Below are 13,674 nucleotides of genomic sequence, written 5' to 3'. Positions count from 1 at the left end.
ATATCAGGACTCAGTCTGTGACCACGATTGTTACTCAGTCTATGATGGTTATAAGGCTAAGAAAATTGTCCAGTGAGGTCTTTGAAATCAGGCCTTTGGGCTTATTTCCACAGTGTCTGCTCCACTTAGCTGACCTGCCAAACTGTGCTAAAGGTTTCTGGGCACATACATGCAAGGAATTCAGGTTCTGGGTGCCTGATTCTATATACCTGGAAGCTGGGAGGAAAACAGATACTCCGGATCTCCACAATCTTCAGTGCTGTAAGACAGCTCTAATTCACATATTGGAGTTGCCTGTTTCATGACTAAGAGCTCCTTGAGGGAGGGCATCCCCCCACGCCCCGACGCCTCAGTTTTCATGAATGTCTTATCTCTGCCCATTTTTTTTCTCTGCCCATTTTAATTGAGGAATTACCTGTTGCAGGTACTGTGCTGAGTATTGGAGATATAGACATGACCTAGTTACACACAACCTCTGCCCTCATCCAGGTTACTGTCTCTCAAGTGATGAGAACATATATGCTGTGATGGGAGAGGAGTACGGGTGCTAATGAGAGAGCGAGGGTCCTAACCAAGTGTGGGATCAGAGAAAGTCTTTTTGAGGAATTAATATTTAAGTTGAGGCCTAAAAGATAACTAGTAATTGGCCAAATGAAGGGTATAGGGGGAAGAGCTTGTTTGAAGACGTGGAAGTAAATGAAAGGAACCACAAGAAGGCTAGTTTGAGACTCCTGTTGGATGTGTTCTGTCTCTTAACTGCAGCGGCGGTCACATGAATCTACAAATGTGATAAAATTGCATGAAACTGAATACGTAAATATACCCACACAAACACACAAATGAGCACATGTAAAACTGGTGAAATATGAATAAGGTGAATGGATTGTATCAACATCAGTTTTCCAGATATTGTACTATAGCACACAAGATGTCACCCTCAGGGGAAACTGGGTAAAGAGCTCATGAGATCTCTCCCGATTATTTCTTACAACTGTATGTGAATCTACAAGTATCTCAACATGAAAAGCTGAAAGAAGAAGAAGGAGGAGAACCAGGTGGCGACGAGTTTGGTTGCAGGAGAGAATGGAGGAATATGTAGCCTAAGTTAAACCCAGACAGTTGCTAGAGGACAGACAACACAGGATTAAAGGCATGTGGGACTTTGTATGGAGATGATGAGAAGCCTCTGGAAAGTCTTCTGCAAGGAGTGACAGGATCAGATTTGCATTTGAGCAAGATCACAATGGTTTGGAGAATGCATTGGGAAGGGGTAAGATTAAGAGTAGAGAAATAAAAATTAAACTAGAATATAGTGGATGAGAAAAGGACATAGGAAGATTTGGGAGATATTTATGGGGTCAGAATCAATAGCATTTGACGACTGAGAGGTGAGAAGACAGGAAGAATTAAGAAGGACTCAGGTTTCTAACCTGGTCGTGGGGATGACAATCTTTTTTACTAAAATGAGGAACATCTGAGAAGAAATGGGCTTGGGAGAAAGGTTTGAAGACATGGGTTTGGAATATTTGAGATGCCATTCAGTGCTCCGGGTCCAGGTGGCTAGTAAGCATCTGTGTGTACACGTGTTGGGAGCTCAGGAAAGAAATCTGCACTAAGCAAATGAGCATACAGAATAAGAAGGCCAGAATTCTGAGTGAGGCTGACATCTAAAATATGGGTCAAAGAGGAGGAGCCAACCGCGTCGACTGAGGATCATTAAAGAGGTAGGAAGGAAATCAAGACTACTGAAGTCAAAGAGAGAAAACATTTCTGGACGAAGGCCAGGTCAGCAGTATGAATGCTGCTGAGACCAGATGAAGGAACGCGCCCTTGAACTCGGTAAGTCATTGGTAACCTTGGAGAGCTTCTAACCAGTAGAAGCAAAGGCCAGGCCGCAGCGGGGCTGGGGAGTGAGCAGGGGGTGAGGGAATATTGATAACAAGCGTAGACTGCACTTTTGTTCAGAAAGTTCTGCTTGTAAAGAGAAGGAGAGGAGGAAGTAACTAAAGGTGAGGCAGAGATGAGTGAAGAGGGCTTTGAGGTGGCTGCTGTTGTGTTGTGAGGTTGGGGACAGAGCTGACAGAGAGGAAGGGACCCTCCAGGAAGGAGAGGTTGAAGATCCAGGACAGAGCACAGGGCCTGGCTTGGAGCAGGTGCTTGCCTCATGAACACCAAGTATGTTCAGAAGCGACACTTTCTGAAGGAGGAGTTTCTGCGGGTACAGCCCCTGGGTTCTGTTGTACCCCACTAACTATTCTAAAAATGTGGTTGTGCTTCCTCTTTCAGGAACAGCTGGGCCATTAAGAACTGCACAAAACCCACCATTTCAAACTCCCTAGAGGAGGCTCAATTTCAGATCTGAGCCAAGGTGCTTCCTCTCTGAAGGGCCTGTGTGGCTGGATTGGCCGTCCCACAGCAGCACCCAACACTGACTCCCAGCATGAGGGCAGAGCCCCCACACAGCAGCAAACAGAAAAGTTTCCACTGCGGCTTCTTGCCCACCAAGCTCAGGGTACCCACTCTCTTGGGGAATCAGCATGGCTGGGGGAAGGCGAACCGTCAGGCCTTCATACCCACCCTGAAAAGGCAGTATGGCTGACTAGGGAACTCGGGTGGCTGGAAAGGCTGTGTGGGGAGACAATAATCCATTACGTTTAGTCCAGGCAGCCCTTCAATATCAGCCATTCCCCCTTACTAGCTGCCACTAGCTTGGGCAAGGTGCTTTACTTTCTTATTTATACAATAGATAGGAGTTCATGGGGGTGTTGTGAAGAAGAAAATGAGAGAACATAAATAAAAGAGGCAGGCATATGTTAGATTCTTAATAAGTCCACATTTTTTTTTCGCCTGCTTGCCAGGAGCCAAAATTTCCTTTCTCCTTGCAAGTGCCCAAGTCTTGAGTCTAAGGGCCAAATCTAAAGAAAAGAGTGTCTCAGGAAGGAAGCACCTGACGCGTCTGCACCTCAGGATGATACCATCTGTCCCTTGGGCAGGTTTTTGTTCTTTTGTTTTATGGATTCTGCTATAAAAATGGTTTAGATTTAATACATGAAACAAAAATGCAGACTAAATGATAAGTCAGGGGTGGGGGAGAGTTTGTGAGAGAAATGATCTTCATGTTATAAAAAGGATCCTCTGCTTTATCACAAAGTTTCTTTAAATATGTGCTCCCCTGGTGCAATTAAGCATTTGTTTACAGATCATTAATTATCTGGCAGAGAGGCTTGGCTGGAAGGAATATGGCCGAGAGACACAGCTGGAGAATTGAGAGCTCGTGCCAAGTGAGAATCCATTAGAACCAGAGATAGTAAAGCTCTGAAACGCTGGTGTAAATCAGAGATGAAAAGGAAGTCAACTTCTAAGAGTGGAGTACGCAGGCACGCTGAGACCTCTGGCGAGGCTGGATGGGCAGGTGGCAGGCCGTTCACCAAATCAGGCCAGGCAGGAGGAGAACAGGCAGGAAGGGGTAGGAGTGGGGCTAGAAAGTGGGGTCTAGTTCAATGTGGAACATTTTGTGTAGGAGGTGACTGGGATATCAAGGTGGAGAAGAAAGTCTAGAAGGCAGATACATCAACACTGGGCTCCCACAGTGATTACATATTTGTAGTTTCTCCCAAATTCTAAAACCAGTTCCCACTTTTCTGCCTCTGTACACATTGAGCTCTCTAGCACAGATGGTGTCTCCTCTCCCTAACCCCGTACCCCATCCTTCAGGGACCAGCCCTCACCATCCTTTCTGGGACGCCTTCCCCGGCTTTCTTAAGCAGACGCAGGCTGTCCATTTCCTGGACAAACTGCCTCCACTTATACATACATCCACTAGCTCTAGCCTCACAAGGAGTCTTCCTGGTTTAACCAAGATTGCATAACTGAATAAATGTACCAGGCTCAGCTCAATGAACTCAACCAACGTTACTCCACTTGTGTCGTAATTACCGCATTTGCTCTCTTGCATCTCTCCCCAGTTATAGGAGTTTCCTAGGGCTGCTGAAAAGAAATGTACCACAAACTGGATGGCTTAAAACCACAGAAACTTAGTCCCTCATTCTTCTGGAGGCCGGAAGTCCAAAAGTGAGATGTCAGCAGAGCCAAGCTCCCTCCTTTGCCTCCTTCTAGCTTCTGGTGGTGGTGATCAACCCTTGGTATCCTTAGCTCACGGCTGCATCACTCCTGGGTCTGCCTCTGCAAGCATGTAGCCTTATCCCTGTGTGTCTCGGTCTTCACATAATGTCTTTCTCTTCTTACAAGGAAATCAGTCATATTGGATTAGGGCCCACCCTAATGGCCTCATCTTAACTTGATTACATCTACAGACACTCTATTTCCATAGATACTGTGGTTTTGGACTTGAACATAGCTCCTGGGGAGACACAGTTCACCCCCATAACACCCATAAAAAAATCATTTCCTACTAGGGAAGGACCATTTCTTGTTTGTCTTTATGCCAATACATGGCAGCAAAAGGTCTGACACAGAGAAGGTGACCCAGGAAATACTTTTTTGGTGATTGACTATAAACCTGTGCTTTCCTAATCAGATGTTTTTAATACTTTGTGTACACCAGTGTCCACTGTGTACAAAGATCTGGGCTAAATGCTTTCCGTTTGCTCTCTCATTTAGTTGTACCAAATACCTGGGGGGGTGGGGGTGGAGAGTGGGTAGGTCTCCCTGCCTTCCAGGTGAGGAAACCCAACTTCAAGGAAGTCAAGTGACTTGCCCAGGTCTGTGTAACTAATGCACTATGCCTCTGGGATTTGAACTCAGATCTGTCTGGTTTCAAAGCTCAGATTACTCCACTACATTCCATGGCCCTTTCTTTCATCCTGGTTTCAGTGAGGCTTCTTTGGGGGTCTAGACTGCCTCAGCTACACTTAGGGCAACCCCCCTAAAACAGTTTGGGATCATGCTTTGGACAGTGTGTTAGAGAATCCACAGCAGCCTTTGATGGGAGTGTAGGAATAGAAGATAGTACAGAGGGAGCAGCATTGGAATGGCAGCAGGACTGGAGAGACACTTCAGGGCAAGGAGACATGTCAAGGGAGAGAATTAGAGAATTAGGAGGTTTCCTCACCATGCCCTTCCCAACCAGGAGAGGCTTCTTCTTGATGCAAAACCTTGAAAATGATGAATTACATTTCTGCAGGACTAGGTAAGCTAATGCCATGGGCACAGGGAAGATCTAAAGTTTAGTCCTTTTCTTTGCCTCTGCCTTCTACTGAAGCCTGTACCCTGTAATCCAGAGAAAGCATGGGAATGTAGGGCAGAGTAAAGGCCCACCCAGAACCTGGGCTCCAGGAATGACTTGGTCAACGGCAAACTTTTTGGCTTTGGGTAATCACAGTCTTTCTGTCCTCAGTTTCATCATTTCTAGAGTGAGTGCTTTGGGCTATAAGTTCTCTGAAGTCACTATTCTTGGTTTCCTGCTTCTATAGAATATGTTTCCGTTTTATAACTCTATTTTAAGGTGTTTATTACATTGCCAAGAAAAGAAAAAAAAAGAACCTTCAGGATGAAATTTCTCCATGCCAAGGAAAAAGATTTTTTTTCTCTTCCCTTTTTTGCATGCAAAGCTCTGCTCTGTTTCTTCTGTGTCTGTCTTTTCATTCTGATAACCCTCACAAGTTTTCTCAGTAGCAACAAGCGCTCTCTTCTTTTCTTAATACCAAAGATTAAGTATTTGCTCAAAAAGTTAAAGCCATGTGGACAGAGCTTATCTGGCTCCTATCCTGGCTCCTCTGTTGTGTGCTTTTGCTGTGACCTGTCCAAACAGAGAGATGGAAGAGAAAAGGGTGCATAGGTCCAGCTTTCTTAGCTTGGGGCAGTTTTGCAGCCCCTTTGCCAAGTGTGAGAGCACAGTGATTTCATTTCCTACTCTGCTTTTCTGCCTCTTGAAAGCGTGTAGCCCCTAAGGTGAACGTTTTCTGGCAGATTCTGTTTTCCGTGGACATTGAGCATCTCAAGTGGAAAAAATGCACCTTACTGTTTGTGCCGTTGAGGCCTGCCTCCACCTGGGGAGCAGCAAGAGTCAGAAGGATAGAGTTTTGAGCACTTCATCTGTAAAGGTCATAGTAGCAGAAATGGGTTGACTTGAGGAAACAAATGTTCCTCTTGCCAAGAGTCCATGTCCCATTTGTCTCCTAAGCTGACGAGTCTGGCTTCCAGAGGACTAGAGTTCTTCTGGTGACTTGGAGTTACTGATAACTGTTTGAATATTCTAATGAAAAAGATGAATTTGTAAATTTAATGTCTGTGTCTTGTTCCCTAAGGAACCAGGGAATGGGATTTGGATTTTCTATCCAAATACCCCTTATGCTATTGAAACCACAATGGGTGACTATCATATGTATCAGCTAGCAGGAAGAGGGGTACAAACCCTTACATCCTGCATGGAGCCGGTGATGGGGACTGACATACCTAAGGGCAAGTAGCATACCCGGGACCACTGGAGGCAGCACAGCAGAGTGGGAACTTTGTGCCAGGTTTGAATCCAGGACATGATTTGGGCCCTCACTTTTCCTCTCTGAGCCTCAGTTGATGTGTCTGTAAAAAGAGGATAAGAATTATTTTCTAAAGTTATTATGAGGATTGTCGGTGATGGATGTAGCATTACTGGGGACAGAGTAGGGAGCTCAATAAAGTTTAGTCCTTTTCTTTGCCTCTTCCTCTCTTTTACATGTATTGTCTCATTCACTCCTTTCAAGAGTCCTAATAGCTAAGTTTAGTTTCCCATTTTATAGACAAAGCTCAATCTGTCTGGTCCTCTACTGTATCCCAAATATTAAGCAAACCTTCTGGCATATAATAAGTCCTCAACAAATAATTCATTGGTGAATGAATGAATGAATGAATGAATGAAGCAGTTTTATAGGAGTTAAGAATCTTGCCCAAATTTTCACAGCAAGTATCCCAGATGAGTTAAGACATAAGGCAGGGCATCACAGAAAAATTCATACAAGAAGACAAAAAAAGAACCCAGAAATGGGAACAGAAAGGCATAACATAATTCATCCTTTTTTATGATTGAGAACACTGTGTTTCACAATTCCAAAGTCGTGTTTTAAATATACAAAATCTGAACATAATTTTAAAAGCAGACAATAAAACCTCAAGCTCAGCTTAAGTCCCAGAACTTCATAAAAGTACAGATCTCACTAGGTCCAGCCTTGAAAGAAGGCATACTGCCCCAGCCCAGGTCAGGAGGGGATGGTGGGTGGCATCTCTGCACTAATACTGCCTATTTTTTGGGGGGGAGGGGGCTTGATCCTTCACCCCAAAATAGCTGGCTTCTGGGGATCCATCCTTGTCATTACTCTGTGACCTCCTAAAATGAAAAGGTAATAGAGACTGTCGCAGAAGAAGAGAGTGAAAAGACAACTGATAGTTTGGGGAACCTACCGTGGATGAGGCTGTCTGCCTGGCACTGGACACGCATAGGCTGCTAGTGCCTGTGACAACCTTGTAAGACTCTGTTGACAGTGGAAAAGCCCAAGAGTCAGACATTTACCCGAGGTCCCAAAGCACCTTGGTGATGGAATATTAATTGAACCCAAATCTGAGTTCCAAGCCTGTACACTTTTTACTTTTATTATTGCCTCCTCACTTCTGCTGAGCCACATTACCTCTCCAGAATGGAGAGCCAGAAGCAGAGCTCAGTGATCAGAAACCATTTTATGGCCCAGCAGCGTGGCAGGACGTGTCAGCAGGGTGGAGGTGAGGTCCTGGCGTTACCTACTGTGCCTACTAGCTGAGTTAGACGTCTCCCTAATCACTTCATCTCAAGTCTCCTAAGCCTCTGTGGGTCTTGCTCCTGTCCATTCCATGTTTTATAAGAAAGTCTCTCCCTTAATGGATTATCGTTTCATCCTCTCTTCTTGCCATTTTCCCCATGATAATCAGGGTACGCCTGCTAGTAAAAAAGAGGAGGTAGGGTTTTGATATTCTGTGCCCCACTCACCTACCATCAGCACAAAAGGAATGTATGAAAAAGAACTGTCAACAGAAAATGTGTTGTATATTGTATACGTGAGTCCTTTTTTTCATCACAATATAAAAACTCAGAGGCCAATGACTTTTTTTTTTCCTGGTAGCATAATAGGTGACCTTACTGTGCCACTAAATAAATAAACTGGTTTTGAGGAAATAAAGGAAAGCCTTCTTTATATCATGGATTGAATCTAGTACACTCCCACCTACAACAACACAGAATGAAAATATCGATGAATTCCAGGGTACTTTTTGAAAGAGTGCCAGCCAGGGTCTCACCGAGACCAACCAAGGTGGTCCGGACATCCCTAGCAAGTGACCCTTAAAGGAAGCAGGCTCCATCATTTCCCCATGCTAACTAGAAGGGCACAGATCACCCTTACTGAGGCAAGAGTCAGACTCCTGGGGAACCAGAATTGGAGTGGAAGTCTGTGGTTGGGGCTCTAGAGTCAAGCAGCCTGAGTCAAAATCCTGCCTCCACCATTTACTTCTGTGTGACCCCGGGCAAGTTACCTAACATCCTCAGGCCTCAGTTTTCCTAACTTTAATATGAAGGTATCTAATAGTACCTACTACCCAGGAGTATTTTGAGTATATATTTATGATATACTATACTATACTATGATAAATGAGAAATGTATGTAAAGCCTGGCATGAAGGAAACATTCCACAAAGGTTCATTGCTACAACTCCTATTCTTATTCCTATTCCAGACAATAGCAGGGTAAGAATGGTTTGGGGAAGGTGACACTGCTTCAGCCACTTCTTCTTCCAAAGACTGGAGCTCTTTGACCTTCTTTTGTTCTGGCTCAGAGGAGCCTCCACCTAGACCATGAAGTAACAGGTGATTCCCAGCAGGTTCAGATTCCCATCAAAAGAAGGTATAAGACCGTAAAAAATCTGCTTGAACAGTTAGAAAACTCAGAGTACTTGAAAAATTCAGGGTGTCTGGATTGAGGAGGCCATGATTTAAGAAACCCCAGACAATGTAATCAAATTATCAGTATTCATAGAATCATTAGCTACTCAATTTAGGGCTGCTTGGAATGATAGTTGTTGGACTTTCCCATTAGGCCCAGTTCTCAGATTTCTAAGTGGAGATTCAAGCCTCTCAGAAAAGGGATTAAACTCCACAGGCACTTTAGCTCCTGTTGCCTCAGGAAACTCTGAGGCATCAAAACATGCCCTGAAACCCAAGCTTTGGACCAAGAAACTAAGGTTTGAGTCTTCTCCACATGACTGTAAACAACTACCACCTCTCTAAGTCTTAGTTTCCTCCTCAGAAAAACAGAGATAGTAATAGTATCAACCTTATGGGTCATTTTGAAAAGATGAAAGGAGTTAATATGTAAAGCAACCGGCACAATTCCTATCACAGAAATCTAACTATCACAGGAACTAACTGTTAGTTCCATTTTCATTCCTTTCCCCTGATTTTATACTGAATATATGGTCTGGTTAGGAGCTATTCTTAAGAAAAAGAGCGGTTCACGATTGCTGTGATCTTTGGAGATGAGTTAACTTTCTGAATGAATGTTCCCCTTTGTGCTTCTGATCAGAACGGCAGCCCAGGGTTACCAAACAGAAGCCCAAGAGTGAATGACAGTGTGGGCTGCACTCTGCCCCCATGAGGACCTGTGAAGGGCAGACATTCTGAGCTACGGGGTGCTAGAGGTGAACAGAGACGGGAACCGGAGACCTAGCATATGGTCTTTGAAGGAAGGTTGCCCTGTTTCCTCCCAGGTAATGTTGGGATCATCAGAAGACCAAGATGTGGCAGTGATCACCTAACTGAGTGGGGGGTTAGAGAGTCTGTGACTTTGGCCAGCAGCGGGGTGTGAAGGACGTCTAGCCTTGTCAGGTGAAGCAGAATCACCATCATGTTTCCCAGGAGGCCCACAGACTGTGCCGGTGAGGTTCCCACTACTATTATATTAGCATTGTTGTTAGCCTATGTCAAGTATGTGTGATTATCAACTTGACTATTTTTCTACTATGTGCGTTTTTCTGTAATTATTCCCATTCTGTTTTCTCTTTATATTTAGAGAAAACCTTTTGAAAATGTCAACATATCTATTGGCACTAAAAAAAAAAAACTACAAAAGGAGCTTTTATTGTTTTCTGGGCTATACTTGAGAGCCAGACATGGTAGGGGCCCAGAAATAGAGACACACTCAACAAGAGGAAGGTGAGGTTCAGAGGAACAGAATAACACCTCTGGGATAACTCTCCTTCCTCACCTTTGGGGGCTTTCCTCTCCTCCAGGGTCTATGTTTCAGACTTGTACTTATTCAATGAGTATTTGCTTAGGGTCCCCCATGGGCCAGGCTAGGTGCTAGGATACAATAGTGAAGAGAACAGATAGTGTCTCTTGTCTGGTGGAGTTTTTGGTCCACTGGCAGAGACAGACAATAAGAGAATAAACATACATTATGTGCTACAGTAAACCCCATGAAGAAAAACACAAGGTGCTGTGAAAATATGTAAATGTGAAATATGTGAAAATACGATGGGAGGAACAAGTCAGGGAGGACTTTCCTGAGGAAGTGACATTTCAGGCAAAAAAATAACAGAACTAGTTAATCTAATTAGCAAAACCAGAGGCAGCTTCTAAGACTAATGGGCCCCTAATTGAAATCCATAAATGAGGCAAGGTGCATTCTTCCAAGGTAACAAAACCTTTTTGTTTCTTTTTCAGAACCAATTCAAATATTGTTCCCTTGCAGCAGTCCCTTCTACTTATAAACTTCTTTTGGTCTTTGACCCTTGGGAATTTGTTTGCTTAATGTCTCTTATGGGGATCCCTGGGTGGCGCAGCGGTTTGGCGCCTGCCTTTGGCCCAGGGCGCGATCCTGGAGACCCGGGATCGAATCCCACGTCCGGCTCCCGGTGCATGGAGCCTGCTTCTCCCTCTGCCTGTGTCTCTGCCTCTTTCTCTCTCTGTGTGTGACTATCATAAATAATAAATAAAAAAAAATGTCTCTTATGTGGAGTATGTACTCCTGGAGTAAAAAGTCTGGATTCAGGTCCTCTGTGTGACCAGCTTCTGTGTGTGACCAACACGAGGTCATAACGCAGCTGAGATCTAAGTGGTTGAACTTGACCATTGTCTGCTTGATCTGAACATCAAGTCAAGATGCACATTCATAAGGTTTTCAACTGCTAGAAATGCTTCTGCATTTTACATTTTATATAGTGCATACAAGTCTTTATTTATTCTAAGAAAATAGTTCACAAAGTCAGTTTGAAAGAATGCATGGCTCCAAACACAATCTCTTGAAAGCATGTGCTGCAAGTTTGGGCAAGGCCCCGAGCCTTAGAGGCTTGAATGTGTGAGATCTGAGCTTGTGTGGTGGCTGACCTGTGCCCACAGGCTCTGGTGGAAAGGGCGCGGCACTCGGATGAAGTATGGTGGGGCACTCACTGGATGATTACCAGCATTGTTCAACTCATTATACTCAATTTGATGCAAGAAACATTCATTGGGCACCTTACTCTCAGCACTGGGATAAGAGCTCTCATAATAAATATATGAATACCTCTGACAGTGACAGCAACTATCATTTCTGGAGGACTCACTATGTGTCAGGCACTGTGCTAAGCATTTTACTTAGACATTTATATTTATGTATTTCATTTAATCCTCAGCACAACCCTATGAAGCTGTATTAATATTCCCTTGAAGAAAATGAGGCTTAGAGAGATTCAGAAACTTATCCATGACCACACAGTAAGGATAGGCCTTATTTATTGGCCAGGACTTAGATCCAGGGCCTAAGACTCTAAGACCCAGCTTCGTTTTCACATCGATATGTCATTTTTCAGTTGAAGAAATTATTACTCCTCAGAGAGGTTGCACAGACATTTCAGAGCCCTGTATATTTTCCCTGAAAATAATATCTACAATTTGTTGAGGAATTCCCATGTGACTGGCATGTTACCTTAAAATTCTCCAACTCAGAAGTACCCAACCTTGTCTGATATTAGAATGATCTGGAAATTTAAATAAAATAAAAATGAAGGCCCTATCACCAGACCAACTGAATCAAGATCTTGGGGGAATGGGAGCTGGGAGCAGGATATTTTTTAAGTTTCCCGGGTGATCCTGATACACAAAGAGGGTGAAAAACTCCTGCCCCGATTCTCTCAGTGCCTTCCAAAGATAGCCTCATTCTTCTTTTTAAAGATTTTATTTATGTATTTTTTTGAGAGATACAGAGATAGCAACACACGCGCGCGCACACACACACACACACACACACACACACACAGCGAGAGAGCAGGAGCGGGGAGGAGAGGGAGAAGCAGGCTCCCCACCAAGCAAGAAGCCCAACTCAGGGCTCCATCCCAGGACCCTGGGATCATGACCTGAGCTGAAGGTAGACACTAACCAACTGAGCCACCCAGGTGCCCCGATAGCCTCATTTTGCAGATAAGAAAACTGAGGCTCAGGGAGGTGAACTGTCTTGCCCGAAGTCACAGCAAAGATGTGGATTTAACCCTTGGGTTGATTCCAAAGCCCATATTCCTTCTACCCTCCAAGCTGTCACCTGCATGACAAATTAGCATTCCCTCTACCTCCAAACCGTGTTCGCTGGCTTTTGAGTTTGTCCTCAACAGCAACTCCTCGCTTTCCTTCCTTCCTCCTCTCTAGTGCTTCTCTCTTTCCCTGCCCCAAACCCGCAACTAGATCCAGCCAGACTTTATGATTGGGAGTTCACGTCGATGCACTGGCTCGATGCCCCTGCTTTGGGGTGACAGTAAGATAATGCCCACCGTGGGCCTTCCAGCAGGTCCACAGCCTCCTGAGCTCACGGCCCAGCAAGTCTTCTGGGGGGTAGGAATGGGAATTTTAACGCAGAGACTTTAAAAGTCAAATTAAATATCACAGGAAAAAAAGCAAAAGGCAAAATCATGAAAAAATGTGGTCAATCATTAGTGGAGAGGTTGAAAAGACACGCTCCAATTGCTTTTAAAATTCACAGAACCCAGGTCTCCTTAAAATAGTTTTGCAAAGTACACTGAGAATTCCATGCAGTAATATGAAACATAAGGCCTGCCGCTGCCACTGAACATGCTTCAGCTGGCTAAACTGAAGGAGCTTGACATTAACCCAAGGCTCTGCAGAACTCAACAGGAAAGCACAATGGAGACGCGGATGCGAAGCTGCCCCAGATGTGTACATTTTCTGCTCCATTAAAATGACTTGGACGAAAGGCAAAGTACATTTGGCCCCAGAAGGAGGGAGTTGGGGAGGGACAGGCACGGGACATCCAGCCTCATCACAGGCCTCCCACTCCCCAGTCTCGCCTCCCCTCCAGTCCTTCCCCCACACTGCTTCTAGAGCAAACTGTCTCTGATGCAAATGTGACTGTGCCTCTCCAGGGCTGCCGGAGCCAAAAGGCTTTGCTATAAGTCTGCATTTTCCCATCTCTGTCATGGGGTTCATCATACCCACATCAAGGGTTGGGTGTGAAATTAATTGAGACGTAAACATGGTGCGTGACAAGCATGGGTTATAGTAACCTCCAGAGGAAAAGCAGATATCACAATTATTGTCACTGGAACCAGGTCACAGGAGGAGAGACAGGTGAAGGAAGTGAAAGTGTCTGAGCAGAAGCTAGATAAGACCCTGGGAAGATAAGATCCCAAGTTTTCCATATTTGAAGAGCTGCCCTGAGGTTCCGTGGT

The 13,674-nt window shown here is 44.6% G+C and overlaps 1 protein-coding gene across 2 annotated transcripts in view; it reads left to right on the top strand.

Moving 5' to 3' along the window:
- AGBL4 (AGBL carboxypeptidase 4) overlaps nt 1-13,674 on the top strand; it is a 1,348,432-nt gene that overhangs the window by 1,093,234 nt on the left and 241,524 nt on the right. The window lies entirely within an intron of this gene.

This window comes from Vulpes lagopus, chromosome 23 (genome assembly GCF_018345385.1).
Source record: "Vulpes lagopus strain Blue_001 chromosome 23, ASM1834538v1, whole genome shotgun sequence".
NCBI lineage: Eukaryota > Metazoa > Chordata > Mammalia > Carnivora > Canidae > Vulpes > Vulpes lagopus.
This window is presented reverse-complemented; position numbering and strand designations above follow the sequence as displayed.